This window comes from Halichoerus grypus, chromosome 2 (genome assembly GCF_964656455.1).
Source record: "Halichoerus grypus chromosome 2, mHalGry1.hap1.1, whole genome shotgun sequence".
Taxonomy (NCBI): Eukaryota; Metazoa; Chordata; class Mammalia; order Carnivora; family Phocidae; genus Halichoerus; species Halichoerus grypus.
The window spans coordinates 188,422,027-188,432,294 of record NC_135713.1 but is presented as its reverse complement, the minus strand read 5'-3'; positions in this window follow the sequence as shown (position 1 = coordinate 188,432,294).

Here is a 10,268-nt window from a genome sequence, read left to right as displayed (position 1 = left end):
TAGCCCTTTATCTGATAAGTCACTTACAAATATCTTCTCCCATTCCATAGGTTGCCTTTTAGTTTTTTATTTTTAAGATTTTATTTATTTATTTGAGAGAGAGAGAGAGAGCACAAGCAGGGGGAGCGGCAGAGGAAAAAGCAGGCTCCCCACTGAGCAGGGAGCCCGATGTGGGACTCAATCACAGGCCCCTGGGATCATGACCTGAGCTGAAGGCAGAAGCTTAACCATCTGAGCCACCCAGGCGTCCGGTTGCCTTTTAGTTTTATTGGCTGTTTACTTTGCTGTGCAAAAGCACTTTATCTTGATGAAGTCCCAATAGTTCATTTTTGTTTTGTTTCCCTGGCCTTTGGAGATGTGTCTAGCAAGAATTTGCTGTGGCCGAGGTCAAACGGATTGCTGCCTGTTTTCTCCTCTAGGATTTTAATAGATTCCTATCTTACATTTAGGAATCTTTCATTCATTTTGAGTCTATTTTTGTGTATGGTATAAAAAAGTGATCCAGTTTCATTCTTCGGCATGTGGCTGTCCAATGTTCCCAACATCACTTGTTAAAGAGACTATCTTTTTTCCATTGGATATTCTTTCCTGCTTTGTCAAAGATTAGTTGACCATAGAGTTGAGAGTTCATTTCTGGGCTCTCTGTTCTGTTCCATTGATCTATGTGTCTGTTTTTGTGCCAGTACCATACTGTCTTGATGATGACAACTTTGTAATAGAGCTTAAAGTCCAGAATTGTGATGCCTCCAGCTTTGGTTTTCTTTTTCAACATTACTTTGGCTATTCGGGGTCTTTTCTGGTTCCATACAGATTTTAGGATTGTTGGTTCCAGCTCTGTGAAAAATGCTGATGGTATTTTGATAGGGATTGCATTGAATGTGTAGATTGCTTTGGGTAGCATAGACATTTTAACAATATTTGTTCTTCCGATCCATGAGCATGGAATGTTTTTCCATTTCTTTGTGTCTTCCTCAATTCCTTTCATAAGTGCTCTATAGTTTTCAGAGTACAGATCCTTTACCTCTTTGGTTAGGTTTATTCCTAGGTATCTTATGGCCTTTGGTACAATTGTAAATGGGATCAATTCCTTAATTTCTCTTTCTTCTGCTTCATTGTTAGTGTATAGAAATGCAACTGACTTCTGTGCATTGATTTTATATCCTGCGACTTTGCTTGAAACCCTGTTATCAGTTCTAGCAATTTTTTGGAGGAGTCTTTTGGGTTTTCTACATTGAGTATCATGTCTGCCAAGAGTGAAAGCTTGACTTCTTTGCCAACTTGGATGCCTTTTATTTCTTTTTATGTCTGATTGCTGAGGCTAGGACTTCTAGTACTATGTTGAACAACATACAGTGGTGAGAGTGGACATCCCTGTCTTGTTCCTGACCTTAGGGGAAAAGATCTCAGTTCTTCCCCACTGGGGATAATATTCACTGTGGATCTTTCATATCCAGCTCCCAGGTGAGGCCAATGTTGCAGATCCATGGACCAAACTCTAAGTTTAAGCATTACAAATTATACCAAGTAGATTAGCATTAAAAATTGAATGAATTTCTTAGGTCTCAAAGTTTTGAGTTGGCTCAAAGCATCTGATTTTGGGTCTGAGCACTAAAACTACCAATATGTTTTTATACTTTATTATTTCACTTTATTGTTAAAATTCTGACAAAACAGAAGCAAGTCAGCCTTTTAACTTTCACCCATATACAACTTTCAACTCAGAGGAACCCAGCTGACTCACTGGCATGGCCCAGATGGACCTGAGCTCTGTACAAACAGTGTGGATGAATAATAGTAAACTTGGTGGAGATGGTTGGGAGGGTGGGGCTATTTATACATGTTGATTTAGGAACTTAATCTTTGTTCCATGGTGGTGTTTTGTTATATAGTCACAGCATTTAGCCTTCACTGACATCCAGTTCTAAAACATCATTATATCATGCATTATTGAGCCTAGTTCCCCCCAAGGCCTGGGTTCTCTCTTTTTATTTCTTGGGCTATAAAGAGACTGTGGTGATGGGGAAGTGAAAGAGATCATCAGCTCCTCCTAAACCCTACTTACTCTCTTACAGCTGCATACGGGTGAATATTAAGAACACATTTAAGGGAGAACAGAACAAGGTACATAATGTGCAGGGCCCAGTGCAAAATGAAAATTCAGGACTTCTTGTTCAAAATTATTAAGAATTTCCACACTGCAACAGCAGAGCATTAAAACAAGGGCCAGACAGCGGCACCAGAGAGTGGGTTAAGCATCTGCCTTCAGCTCAGGTCATGATCTCAGGGTCCTGGGATCTAGCCCCACTTCAGCCTTCATGCTTGGCAGGGAGTCTGCTTTTCCCTCTCCCTCTCCCCCACCCATGCATGCTCTCACATGCACGTGCACGCACACACACACTCTCTCTCTCTCTGTCTCAAACAAATAAATTAAATTAAAATTTTTAAAAAGCGCCAGACCCTTCTAAGGTCATATGCCCATGAAGCCAACCCTGGGGGAGAAGGACTCTGACATAATGAAAAACCCATGAATTAGGAAATTAACCAGACCCTCTCAATCCCTTTCCTCCTCTTTCTCCCTCTCAAAACATTTCATATTTCTGAAAAGAATAGCTATGATGATAATGGTAGCGTCATTGTTGAATAAAAAGTTGACCCTGTCTCATCTTTGGCCCTACCCTTCATTTTTCACTAAAATATCTCAACCTTCTGATTTAGATAAACCTAATGAGATGGCACTGATTCCAACAAGGGCTAAAATGAACCCTACCTTTGGTCTGGTTATGATAAGATAGTTTACCTAATCTCTGATAAGGAAATGTACAGCATGAATATGATTAGAGGTGAGGGTGTGTGTGATCTCAAATAATCAGCTTTTCAAGTCATCAGGCAGCACACACATCTCAAGCATCAGTGAATCACCAAGGATCTTGTTAAAACGTAGATCCTGATTCAGGAGGTAAGTATGGGACCCAGGGCACACCTATACTGTGAGACTGAGTAGCTGAGCTCTAGAACTGCCAGTAGGCAGCCATTAACCTCATGGACCTACTGAGGGCTTGTCTAAATGGAGATATGCTGTGAGTTTAAGTGGATACCACATCTCAAAGACGGTTCAAAAAGGGGGTGCCTGGGTGGCTCAGTCGGCTAAGCATCTGCCTTTGGCTCAGGTCATGACCCCCGCGGCCTGGGATCGAGCCCCACACCAGGCCCCCTGTTCAGCGGGGAGTGTTTCTCCCTCTCCCTCTGCCCCTCACCCTGCCGGCTTGTGCTCTGTCTCTCTCTCGAATAAATGAATTTTTTTTTTTTAAGTTCAAAAAAAAGTAAAGTATCTTGTTAATAATTTTATAGATTATATGTTTTGGATATACCGGCTTAAACAAAATAATTATTAAAATTAATCTCACCTTTTTTTTTTACCTTTTGAAATGTGGCCCTAGAAAATTTTAACTTAGATATGTGGTTGCTGTTGAGTAGCACTGTTCTAGGAGTGCTAATGGAGCTTACTTTATCTATCCTCTCCATTTGATTATAAACTCCCTGAGATGAGAACATGAGACCAGCCCTGGACATCATCCAAGGAGGGAACAACCTGATAGCTGAGTTTATCCCTCAACTTCTCACCACATTAAGTTTGCTTCTCTGGTTCCCTCCACCCCAACACACGCACACGCACACACATGCACACACACACACACACACACAACACACACACACCAGAGTGGAGCAGACTTGAGGACAGGACCTTTTCTTATGCATCTTTCTGTCCTCGGTGCCCAGCACAAGAATATCTGATGTGTTGATGCTCTATGTAAATCATTCATAGCTCCTCCCACTTATAATACTTCTGGGTCACTGTACATATTTCAAAGTTATCACATGCTGTCTCAATTACATTTTCATCCAGAAGGTTGTCCTTCAGCGTATCTAATACTAGCCACATGGGCTCAATCAGTATCAGTGACACAATGCTGCTAGTCTAGTGCACACTGAGTGGTAAATGTTAGCGGTCATTTTCTTGTTTCCATCACCAAGTTTACAACTATTGCACTTCTACTAGGCTCACTGCTGCTACTAGTAGCTACAACTCACTGAGAGCTTGCAACATGTCAGATGTTGTGCTAAGCATTTCAAATACGTCACTTCATTTAATTCTCACAACAATGCCATGCTAGGCGTCATTAACCATCCTGCACTTTACATAAGAGGAAAGTGAGGCTCAGAGAGGTTAAGAACCTTATCCACAGTCACACAGCAAGTAGGTGGCAGAGAGAGGATTCAAATCTAGATCTCCGAAGTCTGTGCTTTCAACCCTTGGTTATCTATAATACTAGCAGCAGGTTCTGGATCAGAGAGCAGTAAAAAGGCAAAAGTGATGTTGGATTGTTTTGAATAGTGCTTTTCAATATCCACACCAAGACAAAGATATTCTTTCTTTTTTTTAAGATTTTATTTATTTATTTGACAGAGAGAGACACAGCGAGAGAGGGAACACAAGCAAGGGGAGTGGGAGAGGGAGAAGCAGGCTCCCCGCTGAACAGGGAGCCTGATGTGGGGCTGGATCCCAGGACCCTGGGATCATGACCTGAGCCGAAGGCAGACACTTAACCAACTGAGCCACCCAGGCGCCTCTTCTTTAACTCTTTTACTGAGTCTATTTTTTAAATGTATGTTTCTCAGTAGAAAGCTGTCATCAACCTTTTATTCCTCCAAATCAGGGAATATGTAAATCTGACATTTCCTTTATAGCAGAATGTTGTAAGCACATGTGTATACACATTTATGAATTGTGTACGATATGTGTGTATACACATACACAGCATTTCAAGTTTTAATATGAGGCATAGCAGAGCAACACTGGATAAATAGGCTTATAAGGAAAAATATGGAAGAATAAACTCAAATTGATTATAATGAATTGTTTTATGATGAAGGCACAAGTTCTGGGATGATCTTTGAAAGATGGATTTAAAATTTTTGAGTCAATTTCAGGTTTGCAGCCATTTTTTTTTTTTTCTGACTTTATTCTTTCCTCATCAAGAGAGCTGGTTTGGGGCGCCTGGGTGGCTCAGTTGGTTAAGCGACTGCCTTCGGCTCAGGTCATGATCCTGGAGTCCCAGGATTGAGTCCTGCATCAGGCTCCCTGCTCAGCGGGGAGTCTGCTTCTCCCTCTGACCCTACCCCCTCTCATGCTCTCTCTCTCATTCTCTCTCAAATAAATAAATAAAATCTTTAAAAAAAAAAAAAAGAGAGAGAGAGCTGGTTCATCCCAAAAGGTAGATTTTATGATGGTAATTTTACCTTGGAGATTATCACCTGTGTATATAAATATCTTAGTACAATTTTAAAGACTTATTGATTTGAAAGAGAAAGCACATGGGGAAGGGGGAGAGGGGGAGTCTCATGACCCTGAGATCACGACCTAAGCTAAAACCAAGAGTTGGACACTTAACTGACTGCGCCACCCAGGCGCCCCTCTTAGTACAATTTTAAAGCTCTAAAGCTATGATATGCAAACTACCTGCTGAATCCATTTTGACAGAACTGTAAAAAGGACAAAGTCCTTAAAGATTTCTTATAGTTCTAACAAAAAATTTCGTTCAAGTGGTCACACTAAGAACGTGAGCTAAAATTTCTGGAATTCTACAATGCAAAACGATGGAGACAAAATGTAATCATCGTGACAAAGTGGATTAAGGATAGTGGCTCTAACATGAGAGCGTGGCAGGCCAGAATAATTTGTTTCCATTTTAATCTATGACTAATTGATCATTAGGCTTCCAGGGCCAATTTGCTGTCTGGTATTTCCATGTTGACAATGCGAAGGCCCTATGTTGGTGTGAATCTGGGGTGTTGGGGCAGAGGATGAGTTAGAGATTAAAAACCTGACCTCTGGCTGAATGTCATACTTATTATGTTCAATAAACATAACTGGTGACTGAACACAAACCACAGTAAATCCTGTGCTTTTAAAAAGCCACCAGGTAAATCTTTAATAAAGCCTCCAATGACTTAGGAACAAAATGAGTCCTGCAGTAGGGAACAAAATGAATTACTGCTACAGATCAAATTGCCCAGAAACCTCATGTGTCAACATTAACATCAGTTCCTCAGAACCAATATATTGCTCCTTAATTACTCCGGGCTTCCAAAACCCGTAGTCCTCCTGACAGCTCATTTCACAGAGACGCATTTATTTTGAAGAAGTGTGTGTAGCTACCAGCCTATCCACTCTATCAACATAAGACTTGGCCATAAAATCCTGTTATATTTTGCCCCGGATTGCAATTACTAACTATCCCTCAACATACGTGTCAAACACATAAGAAATTGCTCCAGGCTTTCCAATGCTTAAAAAAGTAGAAAACACCAAACAAGGAGGCCTTTGTGGAACATGAGACATCAAAAATATTAGTAGCGTTGTGAGAGCTGAATGGTGGCAACTCGTTCTTGGAAAAAAATAGGAATAAACCAGGTCTCCACTGACACCTAGGAAGCCCCCAGAAAGGTGTAAAGCCCCTGGTTTCAAGGCTAGGAACACAGCACAGGAACAAAACGCAAAACTGTAAAAAAGCTCTACTATGTGCACTGGGTATTGTCGCTAGTGAATCTTGTTGCAGTGATGGTGGTTCTCTGCCTTCACTTTTCTAAATCAGGTTAAAGGGTGGGGTTGTTTCCTCCTGACCCTCTGACGCCCAAGCAGGATTACCTAAGGATTTATTACCTTATCATATGCTAGCATCCTAACTCAACAATTAATATATAACCTGGACCCCAGAGCCTGAAAGCTGACTTAACTCATCCAATTCTTTATCTTCAGGGCCCCTCAGGTCTCTATGTTCTATTCTCCCATCCCACCCTTGTTCATCTTTCTTATCCACCCACATTAAAATTAAAATTAAAGTTAAAATTAAGGGGCACCTCGGTGGCTCAGTCAGGCAGCCGACTCTTGATTTCAGCTCAGGTCATGATCTCGGGGTCCTGGAATCGAGCCCTGCGTCTGGCACCCCGCTCAGCAGGGAGTCTGCTTGAGGATTCCCTTTCCCTCTCCTTCTGCCCCTCCCCCCTCTAAAAATAAATAAAGAAATCTTTTTTTTTTTAAGATTTATCTATTCATTTATTTGAGAGAGATCAAGAGAGCATGAGGAGAAGCAGACTCTCTGCTGAGCAGGGAGCCCAAGGCAGGGCTTGATCCGGGACTCCGGGATCATGGCCTGAGTGGAAAGCAGACACTTAACTGACTGAGCCACCCTGGTGTCCCTAAATAAATAAATCTTAAAAAAATTTAAAGTTAAAATTAAAATCCATGTCAGTATTTCCTCTGCTAGATGCATTCCTTGAGAGCAGTGTCTGACTAATTGATCATTGCTTCGAGGGCCAATTTTACTATATGGTACTTCCATTTTGACAATGCTAAGACCCTATGTCTATGGGGTCTAGGGAGGGAAAACGATCTGAACTAGAGATTAAAAACCTGACGTCTAGTCAAACGTCATATTTTTTACATTCAATAAACATAACTGGACCTTCGGCTCAGGTCATGATCCTGGAGTCCCGGGATCGAGTCCCACATCGGGCTCCCTGCTCAGCAGGGAGTCTGCTTCTCCCTCTGACCCCCCTCCCTCTCATGCTCTCTGTCTCTCATTGTCTCTCTCGCAAATAAATAAAAATCTAAAAAAAATAAAAAATAAAAAATAAAAATAAACATAACTGGAGACTGAATACACCCTTCATTTATTCAACAAAGAATAAATGATTTGATTAATTTCTTTTTCTATTTTCAAAAGCCATTTTCATGCTTTGCCAACTGCCTAGTTCACAAAATATTGATCTTTATAGACATTTTCCTAAAACCTGTTTACAAATCCTTCCAAAATTAGATGTTGAAACAGCTCACTCTTTCTCAATCTGCCTCTCTTGCTCTCTTGCTCTGTCTCTATTTCTCTCTCTCTCCCTCATTTCAAGTTCTATCCTATTCCTTACAACATATTTTCAATATAAGCACCTAGAGCTTCCCTTTTAATCAACAATCTGCTTTCTACAGTTTTTATTTTAATTTTAATTTTTTTATTATGTTATGTTAATCACCATACATTACATCGTTAGTTTTTGATGTAGTGTTCCATGATTCATTGTTTGTGCACAACACCCAGTGCTCCATGCAGAACGTGCCCTCTTTAATACCCATCACCAGGCTAACCCATCCTCCCACCCCCCTCCCCTCTAGAACCCTCAGTTTGTTTTTCAGAGTCCATCGTCTCTCATGGTTCGTCTCCCCCTCCGATTTCCCCCCCTTCATTCTTCCCCTCCTGCTATCCTCTTTTTTTTTTTTAACATATATTGTATATTTGTTTCAGAGGTACAGATCTGTGATTCAACAGTCTTGTACAATTCACAGCGCTCACCATAGCACATACCCTCCCCAATATAGTTTTTTTTTAACTTAAATTGTGTGCACATTAAAAAGTAATGACATACCCAACCAAGCTGAAATGTGAACACATATGCTGTTTGTGTTCCAAAAGACTAATTAATAATACATCTCCTCATCTGGTTTGATGTATCCATATTATATTGTGCCTTGTTTGAGGAATATTCTAGGGCCAGTGATCACTGCCACATCATAGAGCATCTACTTCAGCTTTGTGTTATTAGGAGCAAATGAAGGAAGATATTGAAAGAGCAGGTCTTTAGCCCCAGGGTGGAAACTAGAACATATGGGGCATATAACTTATATTACTGGCCTCTTAAGCAGTAATTCAATCGGTGAGAGTTTTGTTTATTTATCAGGATGCTGTTTGCAGGGCAGCTTTCTTGGGTCAGGCAAATTTACTGAAAACCAATTTAGAAGGCAAACATTATGTTGATTAAGTTGACCAACTTTCTATATTTGCATTGTTGCTATAGGCAACAGATGCCCCAACAATTAATCTATGAACACCCCAGCTTTTTTGTTTATAAAATGAGAAACATAGGGGCACCTGGGTGGCTCAGTCGTTAAGCGTCTGCCTTCGGCTTAGGTCATGATCCCAGGGCCCTGGGACTGAGCCCCACATCGGGCTCCCTGCTCAGCGGGAAGCCTACTTCTCCCTCTCCCACTCCCCCTGCGTGTGTTCCAGCTCTTGCTATCTCTCTCTCTGTCAAATAAATAAATAAAATCTTTAAAAAAAATGAGAAACATGACCTACACAATTTTCAAGGTCTCTTCCAGACATGAGAACCTACAGTTCTTTGTATTTAAAAATAAGCACCATGAAATAAATACATACATACATACATACATAAATTCATAAATACATACATAAATAAATAATCTATCTATCTGTACAGAGGTTTGACTCTGGAGTTCTGAAAAGACTAAGTGAACTAGAGTTACGGTGGTAATTTGTATATGAGGGATAATGTGAGAACCAACAGAGTGGAGAAACCTTTCCTACTACTTCATTATACACCACCAACCCAGTTCTTTCCAGATTGGAGCATTCAACAGTCATCTTCATAAATATGGAAATACTTTATTCCTTTCCATATCATTTCACTTGTAACTATTTCATCAAATACAACAGGTTTTAAACACAGAGGCCATGATTTTTTTCTGAATTAACTTTGTATGGCATCTAGAACCACAATGCCCACAAACACCCACAGTTCCTACATGCCATCCTCCTCAACCAATGAGAGCAATATACCCTAACTGAGATGTCTGGGCAAAATGACCCCCATGCCCCGCCAAAGACTGCAGATTCTGTATGTATCACATCGGTCCATGTTGGGGGGAAAAGAGTTGAAAATCCTCTGGCTATGTAGTGCTTATAATAACTTTCCAAATTACCGGCCATACTAAATATTAATCATTAACACCCTCAGCGGAGTCTGTCTCAGAGGTCAAAATGTACCTCCTATTAGCTATAAGGAAGTGGGAATCTAATAAATATTCATTTGAGATGCTGTCATCCAACAACCTGGAATAGCAGGGGCTCTAAATTCTAAATGACTTGTATATGAACAAGAGTCAACAGGATCGGTATCTAGTCCTCAGGTATAATTCAGAAAAATTAATAGCTATGAAATACCAGCCTGGTTTCCTCTGGTCACATTACAAGTTATAATAATCTACCAGAGCATAAAACTCAATGCAGCAGAGGAGCTGGGAAATTCTCCTGCCCTGAAAAAAACATGTGGAAATCTTCCCAAGAATTTTTCTAAATTGGATGACTGAACCCCATAATAACAGAAGTCTTGAATCATTATGTTGTACACCTGAAACTAAT